Source organism: Gossypium hirsutum, chromosome D13 (assembly GCF_007990345.1).
Source record: "Gossypium hirsutum isolate 1008001.06 chromosome D13, Gossypium_hirsutum_v2.1, whole genome shotgun sequence".
NCBI lineage: Eukaryota > Viridiplantae > Streptophyta > Magnoliopsida > Malvales > Malvaceae > Gossypium > Gossypium hirsutum.
The window spans coordinates 60,275,592-60,293,965 of NC_053449.1; the positions used below are offsets into that span (position 1 = coordinate 60,275,592).

General features: G+C 33.4%; 1 pseudogene; it reads right to left on the minus strand.

Annotated features, from left to right (window-relative positions):
- Positions 1–14,870: 14,870 nt before the first annotated feature.
- Positions 14,871–16,133, minus strand: LOC107932050 (germin-like protein subfamily 1 member 17; annotated as a pseudogene).
- Between the last annotated feature and the right edge of the window lie 2,241 nt (positions 16,134–18,374).

The window sequence follows — 18,374 nt, forward strand, 5'->3', positions numbered from 1 at the left end:
AATTGGATCGCACTGATTGGTAAGTTGAGCGATGAATCGAGCAATGTAATTCAACCTTTCTAAAAATCCCCTGACTTCTTTTTGTGTATGCGGAGGTGGCAGTTCTTGTATAGCTTTTTTCTTGTCTGGATCAACTTCAATACCTCTCTCACTGACAATGAAACCTAGTAGTTTTCTTGAGGTAGCCCCAAACGTACATTTGGCCGAGTTTAGCTTCAACTGGAACTTTCTTAGCCTTTTGAACAGCTTCTTGAGATTTCCAACATGCTCTTTTTCTTCCCGAGATTTGGCAATCATATCATCGACGGAAACTTCTATTTCTTTGTGCATCATATCATGGAACAACGTCACCATGGCTCTCTGATATGTTGCCCCAGCATTCTTTAACCCGAACGGCATTACTTTGTAGCAGAAGGTCCCCCATATTGTCACGAATGTGGTTTTCTCCATATCTTCTAGAGCCATCTTTATCTAATTATAACATTACCGTCTTTCTTCAGTACCGGGACTATATTAGCCACCCACTCTGGATATTTGGAGACTTGTAGGAAGGCGGCGTCAAATTGTTTCTTGACTTCTTTTTTTATCTTTAACAGCATTTCGGGTCTCATCCTTCTTAATTTCTGTTGAACGGACTTGCATTCTGGTTTCAGTGGGAGCTTATGGACCACAATATCTGTGTTCAACCCTGGCATATCCTGATAAGACCAGGCAAATACATCTTTGTACTCACGGAGCAAGACGATCAAATTCTGTTTGGTGTTCTCTGAAATGGAAGTCCCAATCTTCACTTCTTGTTTCTTTTCTTCACTCCCAAAATTCACTGTCTCAACAGATTCTTAATGGAGTAAAATCTATTTCTCTTCTTGTTCAACCATTCTTAGTAAGTCAGGTGGCCGGTCATAATTTTCAGCATCTTCCTCGGCTTCAAATTCTCCTAAACAAACAGCATTCTCGAAATCGATTTCAAGACTTGTAACGGGATTGTTCATGCCATGGATATCTGAGCACTTGAAAGGCGGATAGAAAAGACTGCTATAGGGGAGCATCAAAGTATTGGAATCAACACACACAATGTTATGGAATGAGATACATGGAGAGAAAGGATATGAAGCGATGGGGGTAATTATGAAACTGATAAAAATGAAAAGATCATAACAAAATGCATCTTCATTAATGTCCATTGAAATGATAAATAGCAAACATAAGCTCTTACAAAAGGAATCCCATTACTTAGGAACACACAAAATAATGGAGAATTAACATTGGGCATTACTCTGGAGAGGACTTAGAAACTATAATGAGGTTCACAGCAGTCCAATTGTTCAAAACATATCCTGGAGGACAAGGGTGTATCATTGAAACATCCTCAATTGTATCTCTCATTGAATTCAACATCCATAGCTCTAGCTCTTAAACACGTTCTATAAGAATGACGTGATTCCAGACTTGGAGTGTCGCAACTATGGATTATATTGTTTTAGTCTCAATGAATGATTAGGGTGATATGTACATGTAATGAATGAATGGATGATGAATGTCAATCATGCATAAATATGCAAAAAATGGTGTTGATTTCAAGTTAGCCCCATATTTTGGCATTTCATTAATCCAAAAGAGTCCATTACAAAATATTTTGCCAATGAAGATGCCCCTAGTGCCTGAGTCCCACTGTTTCCAAATCCCAATCAAGTCTTCGAGATCGTTCTGACGAGCATTCAAAATCACACGCTCGGGAAGATCAGAGGTGTATCCTTCCTTTAAACTGTCCCCTTTTACTTTTTGAGTCCTCAAAGACCAATCTCGGACTACAGCATTTTTCTCAGTTACTCGTGTAATTGACTCCTCTATCAAAAACCCGTTTTTGGCAACTAATCTTTAACCAACACCTTCATAATGAGATGTCTATGATGCATGATGAAAAAATAAATTGAAGAACAAATAACCTTGGTTAGAGATCACAATAGAAATAAACAGAGGAAAAAAAAGAAAAATAAAGACTATGAAAAATTTAACAAATTAAGCTATTCAATCATGTAATTTGGTGGAACAGACCCACATTTATTTATTTATTTGTTGCCCCAACATGCTTTACAAAAAACCTACCCCACATACCATCAGACAATCTATCCGGCCCAATTTATTAAACAGACTCAATTCATTTGCAAATAAATGTAAATGTAAAAGAAATAAAAGGTAAGAGGTGTTTCTCCCGTGCACTTATTTTGGTAACTATCAAACGGACAGAGGTTCGACATGGCTCTAATTGGGTGGCTCGTACGGTTCACTATATGTGGCTTCGGTTCTAGAAAGGTACTCGAATTGTCCATACTGTCACCTACTAAGGTAAGTACGGAGCCTCGGTTATCGCCTGTCATGGGCTTGCGAGTTCAATTCGAGGGATTACATTTACTTATGCCTATGCGGAGGGACAAGTTAACTCACGAAAGCATAAATCATATGTAACCCGGAAGTAATTACTAGCCTGTGCGGAGGGACGAGTTAACTCACGAAGGCGTAGCGTTTACTTCCACTTAAACGGACGGAGCCCGGGTAGAGAGCACATGTTATGCAAAAAATGCAAGTGCACGGTGTGTGGGGAGAAACTCACAAACCTTTTAAATTTTATTTTTACTAAAACAACTAAAAAAACGTAAAACTTAAAACTGAAAAAAACAGAAAGACAAAACAAGTTAGAAAAATATTAATTAAAAAAACCGAATGCAAATGCATGACTTTTCAAAAAATAAAATTCAATGATCACGATTAAAAATTAATTTGAACAAAGGATTTTAAAAATTTGACAACACGCGTTTAACATCAGACACGACTCTCAAAAACATTTTGTCCCCAGTGGAGTCGTTAGCAGTAGCGACCTAAAAATTTTGGCATGGGCGCTAATCGAAGCAATTATTGAAAATTTAAAAATGGAGTTTTGATTTTATTTAAGAAAATGAGTCGCCACCGATCTTTTTTCTAGGTGTGATCGGACACCTTCAAAAATCTCTTTTTAGAAGAATTTAAAAAAAAAGAACTTTTCTAAAAAAAGGCCAATTTAGGTCCACTTCAAAATCCAGAGAAAATTAGGGTTCGGGAGTCGGTTACGCGCGAGGAATGTATTAGCACCCTCGCGACGCCCAAAATTGGTATCTCGTTAAACGCGCGTTGTCTTAATTTTCAAAAATACAAGTTCAATTTAATATTTAATTGTGATCCGATTGAAACTCGAGAAAACTTTTTTTTTTGTTTTTAAACACGAGAATTTTGAAACACAATAATAATTTTTGAAAACACGAAGATTTTTGAAACACGAAAATTTTTTGAAAACACAGAATTTTTTGAAAACACGAAAATTTGTCAAACACGAGAATTTTTTGAAAACACGATAACATAAAAAAAATATCCACGAGAATTTTTTTTTTAAAACACGAAAACACGAAATTTTTTCAAACACGAGAATTTTGAAAACACGAAATTTTTTTTATTCACGAGAATTTTTGAAACACGGAAATTTTTTAAAAAAAAAGAAATAGGAATATATTTTTTTGAAACACAGGAAATTTTATTATTATTATTTTGAAACACGAGAAATTTTGAAGACATAAAAATTTTTGAAACACGATTTTTTTTAAAAATACCGTATTTAACACGAATCGATGGTATTCACCCCAACATGGCGATGAAACCATCGAATTAGTATGAAATAAATTCAATTTAATATTTAATCGGGATTCTAATAAAACACGAGAATATTTATTAAAATACGAGGAATTTTGAATATTTTCGATTTTTAGAAGGGCGTCTCGTATTTAACACGAGCCATCGATATTCACCCAACATAGTAATGAATTCGATGACTTAAAATTAAATCGGTTCGTTGCCTTATGCATTAAATATTTTTTGTTTTTAAAAATACGAGTAAAATAAATGTATCAATATTTCTAAAAAAAACTATTTTAAAAATGCTAATTTAATTGAAATAATACAATATTTAAATAAATGGACTAAAATAAATGGATAAAAAAATTACCCAAAAGCCCAAAATAATGGAGTTGAAGAATGGGCCTTTTCTTTTTACTTTTTTTGCTGTTGGGCCGCTACTTATGGGCTGCCAGGAAGTGGGCCGAATCTGCTGGCCTGCTGGGCACTGGTCTGCTGCTATTGGGCTAAAGCTGCTGGACTGCTGCACTGGGCCTGTTGCTGGACTGCTTCTTTCTTCTTCTTTTTTCTGCTTCTTCCTTTCTTTTTTTCTGCTGCTTCTTTTTCTATTTTGTTTTTTTTGGGCTGGCCTACTACTGCTGGGCCTGTTGGTCGGGTCGCGGGTTGAATCCGGGTCGGGTCGACCCGATATATTATTTTTTATTTTTCTTTCCCCCTTTTTCTTCTTTCTTCTTTGTTTCTTCTTTGTTTCTTCTTTTTTTTTTCTTTCTTCTCCGTTCAACCCCGACGGTGCACCCCCAGCCTGGCGCGTCGATCAGCGGTCGCGCACGGTGAAGCTCTCTTCTTCTCTTCTCTCTTTCTTCTTTGCTTGTTTTTTTTTCTTTTTGCTTGCTATTTTTTTCTTTGACTTTGCTTTTTTATTTATTTATTGGCTTTCTTTGTCTTTGGTGGATGGGGGAACGACGGACGGCGGTGAGGGACGGCGGTGGACGCGGAGGCGTGGGGCTTTTTGCTGCTGTTTTTTGCTTGATTTTTGCTTGATTTTGTTGTTTTTTTTTTTGCTTTCCTTGGCTGCCGAAAATCCCCCCTTCTTCCTTTCATCTCCCTCTTTTAAATCCTTTCAATTTTGTCTTTAGGTTGCAGGAGAGCCATCATGGCCTAGGGAGGCTGCTGGAGTAGCTCGGCTGGGGAGGGGTACGCTTGGCTGCTATTGCGGTGATTTGACAAGTCCAGTAGGACCAAATTGCATAGGATGCAAAGCTTCTGGGACAAAAGTGCAATTTTAGCAAAAATATGGGCCAAAATGTAATTTCTTGAAATTTTAGGGGTTAAAGTGAAATTTTGAGAAAGTTTAAAGATTGAAATATAATTTTAGAAAATTTTGGGTCAAAATGTAAATTTCGAAAAGTATAGGGGTCAAAATGTAAATTTTGAAAAGTATAGGAGTCAAAATGTAATTTTTTTAATTTTTTTTTAACACGAAATTATTATCGGACAAAATTCAGTGATTACATAACTCATTTCACTAACTAATGGTTACAAAAGAAACAAAATAGACTTGTTTCAGTAGCTCCTACATCAATTCCAGCATAACTTGGTCTTCATGGTCTGCTTGCTGTCGAGTGTTTGCTATATGCTGACCAACTTCAACACTCCTCCTTGGTTAGCATAGTGCAAACACCTAATTTCCTTCTTAAACACTCGAATCTTGTGACATTAAGAGCCTTGGTCAGAATGTCAGCAAGTTGATCATTTGAATTACAATGAATCAGTTTTACTTCTGATGCTTGCTCCATTTCTCGAACAACATGGAGTTTAATGCTGAAATGTTTTGTTCTACCATGGAACACTGGATTTTTTGCGATTGCAACAGCAGATTGGTTGTCACAAAAGATCTCTGTTGCTTCCCTTTGATCCACATTCAAATCAGCCAAGATTTTCCTTAGCCAAATGGCTTGGTTGACAGCACTTGCTGCTGCCACATATTCTGCTTCAGCAGAGGATTGAGCCACCAATGTTTGTTTCTTCGAGCTCCAACAGAACATGGCTGAACCAAGATTGAAAGCATACCCTGAGGTGCTTTTCATATAATCTATCGAGCCTGTTCAGTCACTATCAGTATAGCCAACCAGCCTCAAATTTCCTTCTTTGCTGTACCTCAAACCATAGCTCAAAGTGCCTTTGACATACCTGAGCACTCTTTTTGCATCTTGAAAATGCTTCTCATTGCAGCAATGCAAGAATCTTGAGAGCAAACTTACAGCATACATTATGTCTGGCCTAGTGGCAATTAGGTATAACAAGCAACCAATCAGACTTCTGTAGGTTGTTTCACAAACCTTCTCAAAATCACCTTGGCTCGATAGTTTCTCTCAAAATCAACTTTAATATAGTTGTTATCTTCTAGTTAGTTCTATTATCGATTTGTAAACATATTTTGAAGTCAACTTTTAGTTAGTATTTAGCAATTAGTATTTAACAAATGTATGCTTGCTTAGATTTTGTTGTTTGATGCAATATGTGATGACATTTTAAATACCAAGTTGATGCTACTTATACATTTTGTAATGGATCTTATTTGTAATGTGAAACTGGCTTATCTAACGTTTGGTTCTTACTTTTGATTTTTGTTTTGATTATGGAAGCAATGTTTGTTCTCCTAATTTTTTATGTGGGCAATATTGAAGCAATTATAGTTTTTATATATATTTGTAGGCATGTATTTGCATGTTATACACAATAGAATACGTAAGAGGCACAGAAATAGTGAATTATAGGACTTGGTAGCTTGTGCATTTGGTTATATATCTCTTTATTATGTAAAGTACATACACAAGGAGCCATGCATGATTTCTTTTCAAACGGGAGAAAAATGGATGCAAGAATTGTTGAATGGTCATGAAAAGTGTTGTTTTAACATTTTTAGAATGACACAACGCACATTTAGCCAATTGTGCATGGATTTCGAAAGTAAGTATAGGTTGCTTCCTTCAGATAGAATATAAACTTTGGAGAAGTGAGTTTATTTGTCTTTACTCTTAGTAAGGGAGCCTCCAATAGGGATGTCCAAGAGAGGTTTCAACATTCTGATAAAATTGTAAGTAGAATTTTTAAAAAGGTTTTAGATGCCATGGGTGGCTTGTCAAGAGACATAATAAGACCAAGAGATCCTGAATTGCCAATGATACCAAATATATGTCACATTTTATGTAACAACCCGACCCGTGTCCGTCGTCGGATTAGAGTTACGAGGCATTACCTATCAAAACCCAACTCGAATTTTTTTTTTAATATTAACTCAACCACAAAATTTCCTCCCATAAATATATATATTTAAGCACATAATCAATTAAAATCAAACATGCATCATTAATCAAATTACATATACCAACTATGTTTCAAAATTCAACCATATCATTATTATTACCTAATCAAATTTTGATATAATTCAAATTCTTAAAACATTTCCAAACCTATAAGATTATATATCATAAATCAAGCATGTATCCAAACACTTATCTGTACACATTTATTTCATTTCAATTTACTAACTATACTACATATTATAATATAGGTAATCTACCTTGTTTGGACAGCTCTTATACATCAATTAGGACAGCATTTATATACCAAATTAAACAGCATTTATACACCAAAATTTAACAGCATATATACAGTAAATAGGCAGCATATACATACCCATTTTAACAGCACTTTTACACCAAAAATTAACAGCATATATATAGCAAATAGGCAGCATATTCATACCAAATTTAACAGCACTTTTACACCAAAATTTAACAGCATATATACAACAAATGGGCAGCATATACATACCAAATTGAGCAGCATTTTTACACAAAATTTAACAGCATATATACAACAAATAGGCAGCATATACATACCAAATTGAGCAGCAATTTTACACCAAATTTGAACAGTATATATAAAACAAATGGGCAGCATATACATAATACATCATATACATATAATACAAATATTATTTTCGAAATAGGCTTAAATATAACTAATTTATACAACTATTAACAAATATGCTAAACACATCACACTTCTATATATATAACCGAAATTTACATAAGCTTAAACATCATACATATATATATATCAAATAGATCAAAAACATAAAACCAAGCTTAACCAAAATGAGTAAGCCATTTTCGCATGGCTCATATTCACATATCCCAAAATTAAACATATTAACTAGACTATACATGCCATGGTTCAAATTCAAATTTATAAAATACCAAAGACGATTGATAGTGTGATAGACTATGCTGACGATCCCCGAGCTCATAACGCGACTCCAAAATCTATAAAACAGTGGTAAACAAATACAAACACACATTAAGCTATTAAAGCTTAGTAAGTCATAAGCAAAAATTCATATATATATATATATATTAATACTTATTCCATCATTAAGTTAAATAAACCAAATATCCTAATATTTTGTACCATATAACACTTGAATAAAGATCACATTGTATTTTCATATAAACAAACCATATGGCCAAATACACATAATATTTAGCGAAGCCGAATATTCAATAAATCATTATGCCAAAACATGCTTATACTCAAATGGTTAACTCATACTCTATATTTCATTTGAAACTATTATCAATTTAAAATAATCAACTTACCTTATCACCAATTAAGCAAATGGCTAACACATACCTGAATAATTTAGCTTTCTTAACACGTTTTTTTACTTTTACTATTGCTCACATAAGATTTATAGAACATAAAGCCTTCTATAAAACACCGGCATAAAGCCTGCTAGGCACAAAGCCCGATACATTTCACTGGCATAAAGCCTGCTAGACATAAAGTCTGATATAATTCACTAGCACAGAGCCTTCTGATATCAAGCTTGATATAATTCACCAGCATAAAGCCTACTAGGCATAAAGCCTGAACTTACAAAATTGGTTAGTCACATAATTCACATCTAAATTAAATCATTCTCGGAATATAATCAATTCACAATATTACATTCGGCCCTAGCTTATATAACTTCAAATAATTCATTTCAATGCATAACAAATATATATATCATAGTTAGTTCAACATTTAAATGCTTATTGACTTACCTCGGATATCGTCGACTGTTAAATCGGCTACTCGACCACTTTTGTCTTTCCCAGATCCAAATTCGATTTCTGTAATTCTTGATCTAAACATATTCAAATTAAGCTTATTTAAACACCATTCTATTCAATTTAGCCTAAAAATACATGAATGGGCAAATTACAATTTTACCCCTAATATTTCACACTTTTTACAATTTAATCTTTTTTTTGCTCAAAACACAAAATACACAAAATTAAACTACACTCCTGATGGTCGAATATTCCTAGTGTCCATATAATTCCATATTTTCATTTATTGAGCATTTTAGCCCCTTAAAAAATTTATTTTCACAATTTAACCCTAATTACTCAATTTCATCAAAAATTCAAAACAATACATATTAATCTAACAAATATATTTCATATTTCACCTACTAGCATCATAAAACTCAAGCATCATAAAACTCAAGCATTCATCAATGGCACATTTCAAAATTATCCACAATTCATAAAATTAAGACATGGGGTTTGAAGAACATGAAGCAACGATCTCAAAAACTTAAAAATTATCAAAAACCAAACAAAACATACCTTGAATTTGAGCTTCCAAGTGACCGAATGTTCCTAGGTTTTTTTTTTCTATTTATTTTCTTTGAATTTCGGCAATAACAAAAATGAACATGGCTTTCTTTTAGTTAAATTTGAACATATAATAATTTATTAACCTTTTACTAAAATAACCTTAAAAAATAAACAAACAAAACATATAAATTAAGGTCACTTTTGACCATTACCGTCCACTATCCTTTAAATGGGCTAATTGCCCTTTAAGGACCTCATATTAAAAAGCCACTATCAAATAAACACTTTACACTTTAATATGCAAATTTCACATTTTATGCAATTAGATACTTTTGTCAAATTAAACACACAAACAACAAAATTAATTCACGAAATTTTCACAACATCAAATTTATATATAATAAACACGAAAAATAATATTAAAATATTTTTTGACTTGGATTTGTGGTCCCGAAACTACTATTTCGATTAGGGTCAAAACCGAATTGTTACATTTTAAGGCGATTATTTATAGATATTTTTGTTCCTTATATTATATTCTATAGTAATAATTTACAATCTCATCAATATCTCATATCATAATAAATTCTTTCACTTTAGGATTGCGTTGGAGCAATTGATGGTACTCATATAGATGTTATAATTGATGAAGAAAATCAATTGCATTATAGAGGAATGAAAATGACACCCACCGTTAATGTATTAGCGGCATGCGATTTTGATTTGCTTTTTACATATGTGCTAAGTGGTTAAGAGGGACCAGCTCATGACTCTCGTATTTTCCTAGATAAAATTGGGGACCCACGTCTAAATTTTCCAAAACCTCCTCCGATTAAATTTCTTCATTTTAGTTAATATTTTATTCTTATTTGTTTGTGCATATTCATTTTAATTTTTAAAATAAAGGCTTTTTAATTTTGTGGCTCTATTTGGTCATGCTTAGGCAAATATTACTTAGCAGACAAAGGGTACTGTAACAGCCCGATTCTGGGCCTAGTCGGAATAGTGGTTTCGGGACCACAAATCCGACGAGGGAAAATATGGTTATTATTATATTTTTATGATCTACAATTTCACGGAAAATTTTCGTAAAAATTTTGTTCGAAAATTTCGACGTTTGGGTACTCAATTTAGTCAAAAGGACTAAATTGTAAATAGTGCAAAAGTTGAGTTCTACATCTTAGAGGTGTCTAATTGTTATGAAATTTTAAATTGGAGGTCTTTATGTGGTAATTAGACCATTAGTTAGTTGATGGACAAAAATAGACATAAGAAATGGGTGAAATAGATTTTTTTTAAATGGGGGCATTTTAGTCATTTGGTTATTAAATAGAATTAAATGGGAAAAAGATGGCAAAATATGCTCATCTTCTTCATGGTGAACGAAATCAGCAAGGGGGAAGCCATATTTAGGGTTTTTAAGCTTTCAAGCTCCATAGTAAGTGATTCTAAGCCCCGTTTTTAATGTTCTTCGTATTTTTGGAGTCCCGGTAACTTGGTTTAGCTTATTCTACCATTAATTCATGTTAGGGTTCATATTTGGAAAAATATCCATAGGTGAAATGTGTTTATTTTGCTGTTTTATGGTGGAATATGAAGCTAGAGATTATGTTAAACAACTTTTGCTAAGCAATTTTAAGCGAAAACGGGTAAATAGACATAATCGGTAAAAATAATTAATATTCAAAAGTATGTGTTGGAGTGGGAATTTGATGTTTCCATAGAAGGGAAAAATGTTCAGCATGTTATAAAACTTAAGAATAAGTGATGAAGTTTAATTTCCGAGCTTGGGGACAAAAGTGTAATTATGCAAAAGTTTGGGGGCAAAATTGTAATTTTCAAAAAGTTGGGTGGTGGATTATTTTAATAAATGTGGACTTTAAACGAGTTAAATTTGCTATTATAGATCAAGAAAGACGTGAAGAGTATATCAAACGAGGAAAAGAAAAGATAGTGGAGTAAAGTGCAAAATTACGATATTTTGCACCGAGGTAAGTAAACACGTGACTTAATGTATTATTTTGATATTATTTGATATATGTTGAGATTTATTTGGAATTAAAATAAATGTTTGGCAATATCCTAAAAATGTTGTTAAATCGGGAAAGGTGATAAAGGGTTGCAATATATGGGTTATGGGTTGAACACTCGGAATAAGCCGCAGTATGTTGTATATAAAAGGGGTTGCTAAGTGCGATATCCATTGTATATTTGAAATGAAAAGGGGGTTGCTATGTGCTGATTCCCCCGAGGGGTTGCTAAGTGATGATTCCCCGATTCAGTGGTGGTGCTAAGTGCGAGATCCACCAATAACGGTTAACATTCCGAGTGTTCAACGAAAAAGTGTGGAAGGTGAATATTGCCATATGGTGGAAAATTTTATGGGGTAAATATTGAGTTGGACACTAAATCGATCCATGTATGAGATGGGAGAAAATATCAAAAACGAAAAAGGAACGATTTAATTATAAACTGTGTTGAACAACAGCAGTTGGGTAACTTTGAAAAATCACCATAAATGGTGGAAAATGAATGGGAAGCTGAATAATATATGAAATTGAAGCTGGATGTGTCTGTTTTCATATGAAAGAAATAGAATAAGCAAAAGAGTTGTATTTTTGGAGATATCTGAATTTTACTAAAACAGGGCTGGATTGATTTCGAGATCCCCTGTTCTAACTTTGGAAAATTACCAAAAATTGTAAAAAAATAATTATGGCATGAAATTTATATCCCTGGAATCCTTATTGAGTCTATTTTTATTAGAAACAAGAAAACCCATTTTTCAAATTTTTTACAGAGAGTTAAGTAAATTTTAGTGAGGAAGGGTCAGAACCGTTGGGCAGTGAAACAGGGGAAGGTTTAATGAATAAACTGTACTAATTTGCTGGGTTAAAAATTCTGAAATTTTTATGGTGAAATGGTATATGAGTCTAGTTTCAGGGAAAATTTACGGAACTCAATTTGGAGCCCTGTAGCTCCAGATAAAAATAAATTAGCGACTATGATGCAGAAAAACAGCTTGCTGGAAATTGCCTAAACAATAAAGTTATTCATGAATAAGTTTATATTTTGGTGTAGTTATGGGAGTAATTACTTATTTATCATGTGTTTACTTACTAAGCTATATGCTTACTCGATTTTATTTTTTCTCTTGGTTATAGTGACTTCCAACAACTCGGAAATTGGAACGAAGTCAGACAATCATCTACACTATCCTTCACATTTGGGGTATTTTACTACTAGTGTTCCGAAATTTTATGGCATGTATAGACACTTTATGTAATGTGGGATCATCATGTAAATATATGTTATGGTTCCCTTTTAAATGTAGTGTTTATTAATAGTTAAACTATATGTGTGTTTATACAAATGAAATTGGTTGGTATATTGGAATGTGTTCTAAATTTGCAGGAGGTTTAAGCAAAAATAAGTAGAAATGCTGTCGAAAATTTTTAAAAATTTAGTAATACCTCATACTCTGTTCCGGTAAGGAATACGGGTAAGGGGTGTTACAGGTACCCTGAAAGACAAGGCTACTTGACACCTTATCATAAAATAAGGTATCACCTATCAAAGTTTCGTGGTGCAAATCCAAGAGGGGCGAGAAATTTTCAATCGAGCCCATTCATACTTAAAAAGCTGTATTGAGAGAGCATTTGGCATTATAAAGGTGCAGTGGAAGATTTTAGTGAAAATGTCAATATATTCGTCTCAAGATCAAAATAGAATAATTTGTGATGCATTTGCATTACATAACTACATCAGATTAAGTAAAGTTCTTGACCCAACATTTAAGGTCATAGATGGAGATCCAAATTTTATTCCTCCCGAAGTATTTTTGGATGTTGAATGCATTTCCACTCAAGAAGTTGATCGTATGGGTACTAATGAAATGACAAAAGTTCATAATGACATCACTACTAGTTTGATGGCAGCTAGACGACAACATCGTATTTCTTAAATATTTGTTTTTACTTGTTTGGATATGTATCAATTTCTTGAATATTTATGTACTCTTAATTTATTTTCAATTTACTTGTGTAAAATGATTTCTTATGCAAATTTATATTAATTGAAATATGTTACTTGACAAATTTATTCAGACTGTGACATAATTATCACTAATTTATATACTAAGAACATGACATAATTATCATTAAGAATATGATTTACAATTATATTGATACACTATTAATATTTATCAATTTCCACAAGGTTAATATTTGCAAATAAGGAACTTAAGAAATTTATTTATTTAAAATTTCAGAAATATTCGCTAATTAATTTCCATAATAGATGTTTTAATTCCTTGGTAATAGTGTTTTATTTCAATAATTTCACCCAATAAAGACCAAAGTATTGTAAACAAATAAATACTTAACAATAAAATATGTCATGCCCTTATTTGTCATTTTACATATATCAACTTTCAGCTATCAGTTAAATTTTACCAAACACTTTTAAATAAACAATTAATACAATCAGTTTGTCAAACCAGCCACTACAATTAGCTATCAGCTATCAACCAATTGCCAAACAAGGCCCATATCTTTGTGTTCAATTACGAATTAAAATAAATTTTTAAAAAACTAATTACAAATATATAGTTTTTTTAATACAATCATTATATATAGTAGATTATTAAATTATGACACAGTCACGACAAGGATAAAATAATTTTATATAATAAATTAAAAATTTTATCACACATGCATGTAAAAACTACATATTTAAAGCACATGTGTAAGTTTTGATATAAGTTCATTCAACGTTAATAGTTATGAATTTTTATCTTGGAATGAAAATCAAATGAAGTCGGGTACACTTTTTTTCAATATTAATCTCATTAATTAATATTCTTATTATATTTATTATTTTTGATACAATACATTTGAATTCATATCTTCCTACACTGACAACAATATTGATGTGAATCAACTAAAACTCAATAAGCCGAGCACACTTAAATAATACAAAAATAAAATTTAATAAAAGCAACGCAATTTTTTGTTCAATCAAAGCACAAACCCTTCCTTAGTTGCCGTTCTTGGCTGATTCAACAAGCCTGCAACTCAACAAATCCTGACCTCATATATTTAAATCAAAATATGAAGTTTGAGGCGAACCCATTTGATAAACGAGTCTACTTTTGATGGGCTAGTTTGGATGGAATCCAACACTTTTCTTTTTGTATTATTTATTTATTTATAAAATGGAATCCAACACTTAAATAAGATATGTAGGGGAAGAAAGAAAATCTGAGTCACACATTTCATTAATTTTTATATAACTGGCTCAACCCTTCATTCCAATTTGATTTCACTTTGAGATATATAGATGGATCTCATCCAAACTATTATTTAAAAATATATATATTTCAAGTAATTTCTTGATCAATTTGTTATCTCATCGTAAATCAAGATGAAGAAATTCCAACACTTGCATTCTAAGTCCAACTAACAAGGAATACAAGCAAGGCTGTGTACATGTCTGAGGCTAGCATGACATAAATATAACAATAACAACATGAACTACATATGCTTCAGTGTCATTGATTGCGGTCTTAATTTAAATCCAATAGCATTACAAATTCTGGTTTTATATCTGAAAGGAACACGCCAAGAGAGGAGACTAGAGAAGTAGATTTAAACCTCTTTGTTTATTACATGATACTTAGCAGAATAGTACGACTTGATTTAGAAAAATGCATGCAAACATTATTTCAAACAAGCAAACAAACTTCTGGGTTTTAATTTGGCTCTTAAAGTAGTTGCTAATCCCATTAGTATCGAGACTGAAGGTACTTAACCACATTCTTGTTCAACTGGAACGCCTTGGCCAGAACATCTGGGTTGATCGGTGGGTTTGAGCCAAAGGCTGCGTTAGCTATGGTGATAACCCCAGCATTTTGGCTACTGAGACCAGCAAAGGCAACCGCCGCAGTTTTTCCTATGTTGAACTGGAAATGAATCAAACCAAAGGGGAAAACAAAAACATCTCCAGGGTTTAGGATTTTAGTGAAGAGACAGTGGGTTGGGTTCGCCATAACGAAGCCGACATAAAGTGTGCCTTCGACAACAAGCAGGATCTCGGATCCCCGAGGGTGAGTGTGGGGGGGTTGACACCATAAGGTGCATAGCCGATTCGAACCAGAGATATGCTGAGAGTGTTAAGTCCTAGTATTTGATCTACATTGATCATAGTGACATTTGATCCATCTGGATTTGATGTGTTCCCGGCCTGTTTAGGCCTGAAAAGAAATTTTCTGTAACTGCATGCTTTGGGTCTTTGCAAAATTGCCATTTACAAACACTGCAATGAAGAAATGTTAAAAAGTTATATTAGAACATTGAAACGTAATGTTGTTCAGCCCAGTCTTCATTAACATCACGAGGATGAACATTAACACAAAGTCTTAAATGCGTACCGCCATTCTTGAGGTCCTTGATAGCAACACAAAAGTCCTGGAGAGGACTGGGGTCATATGCTGAGGCCGATGAACAAGCAAAAGCAATGCTCAAACTTGGTTATAGGAAGTGACTTAGTCATCATATCTGCAAGATTTTCATGAGTACTAACTTTGCTCACAACAATATCACTACGAGCAATAATATCACGCATAAAATGATACCGAGCATCAATGTGCTTTGTTCTCTCATGAAACATTTTATCCTTCGTAAGGAATATGACACTCTGCCTGTCACAAAACACTGTATTGATGTGAAGGTCTTTACTGAATTCACCAAAGAGTCTCTTTAACCAAATAACTTCTTTACAAGCCTTAGTAATCGCCATATACTCAGCTTCAGTAATTGACAAAGTAATTGTAGTTTGCAAAGTGACTTTCCAACCGATTGCGCAACCCCCCAAGTGTAAAGACATACCCTATGAGAGACCGTATTTTATCAAGGTCTCCAGCAAAATCAGAATCAACATACCCAATAACTCTATCTTTAGTTCTTCCAAACTGTAAGCAAACATCAATAGTATATCGTAAGTATCTGAAAATCCACTTAACTATTTTCCAATGTTCTTTACCGGGATTTGCCATGTATCTACTAACTGCATATGACAAATTTGGACGTGAGCAAACCATAACATACATGAGAGATCCCACTTCACTAGAATATAGAACATGTGACATGTAGTCAACTCATCATCTGATTGCGGAGACAAAGCCGATGAAAGTCTGAAGTGGGCTGCTAATGGAGTACTAACAGGCTTGGCATTCTGCATATTGAACCTGTAAAGAACTTTCTCAATGTACCCTTTCTGACTTAGGTACAATTTACATACTTTTCTATCTCTGAGAATCTCCATCCCAAGTATCTTCTTTGTTACTCCCAAATCATTCAACTTAAATTCTTTATTAAGCTAGGCTTTGACCTTTCTTATCTCTCATTTATCTTTGGTTGCTATCAACATGTCATCAGCATGGAGAAGAAGATACACAAAAGAACCATCACTATTTTTCTTAAAATAAAGATAACTATCAAAGCTAATTTTTTTCGGAAATCATGAGTAGTCATAAAACAATCCAACCTCTTGTACTATTGCCTTGGTGACTGTTTCAAGCCATAAAAAGACTATTTCAGCAAGCAAACATAGTCCTCGATAGAGAATTCATCGGCAGAGAATTCTTCCCGAGACATGATTATTCACTGAAAGAAGAAATGTTAAAGAATAATAACAGAAAATTAGATACCTCACCACAAAATCTCGCAAGTCACTCGGAAAGAAAATTTCACTCCACTCGTGTTTTCACTAGTTTTGGCTTTTATGTAATACCCCCTACCCGTATTCGTCACCGAAATGAGTATGAGGCATTACCAGATTTTTACCATATATTTCTTTTTTGAATTCAATATAACCCCTTTACCAGTATCTAATCTTCCCTGCAATTTTAAACCGAGACCAATCCATCATAACCAATTCATTCCAATATATTTTCAAGACAGATTTAACATATTTATAAGATAACCTCATCAGATACTAAAACCAAAATTTGTTAGCCATACCAATGGCTAACTACACATTCATTTCACATTAACATTTATATTACTAGCTTATACATGCCATTGATTTCCAAAATAAAGTTTCTTTATGTACCGAGATTTTGAGGTTGATAGTGTGATGCGTCTCCGACCAAATCCGACCTTTGAGCTCTTAACACTACAAAACAGGGGAAAAGGAAATAGGGTAAGCACTTTGTGCTTAGTAAGCTCATGTAACAAGAATTATACTTACCTAATATTTTCCATACAATGCAATAAACATCCATACATCCATTCAATACATTATTCCCCTATCATGCACAAACTCAACATTCAAATTAGTCCAATAATTTCCATGTATCAATACTATTTATCATGATTGATGAGCTCATCAATTCCATGATTTCCATTTCCTTGTTATTTTTCCATATTTATCCCGTTGAACTACTTGGAATTTCGATGGATTTTCAGGGGTACACTTTAGTGTACAAATCTGGGTCCGTCAATTCATATTCATGTGCGCACATTTCCATTTCAGAGAGCACACTCCCGCGAACCTCATCCTTACAGCAGGATTACCAGTCCAGGCTAAATCCCTTGTAATATAAACTCATAGAGTATTGTCGGGATTACCAGTCCAGGCTAAATCCCCTGCAACGACAATTACTCTAATGAGCTTGGATCTGAATTACCAGTCCAGGCTAAATTCAGACCCTAATTCGGATTACCCATCCGGGCTAAATCCATTTTCCACATATTCTTCGAGAGGGCTATATCAGAATAGGATCACCCGTCCGGGCTAGATCATTTTTTCCGTCAATTCCTTTTCAGAGATCCATCGAATTTTTCCTTCCATTCAACCGAGATTTATTTTCTCTTTTCATCAAGAATATCAATACTTCATCAATTATCGTACAATAAACATTCAACTCATATTCACATCAATATCACACATTTCAAGCATTTAAGAATATAATTTAAGTTACACGAACTTACCTCGATACTTGTTCATAAACAAAAATCTACTAATCCCGAACTTTTT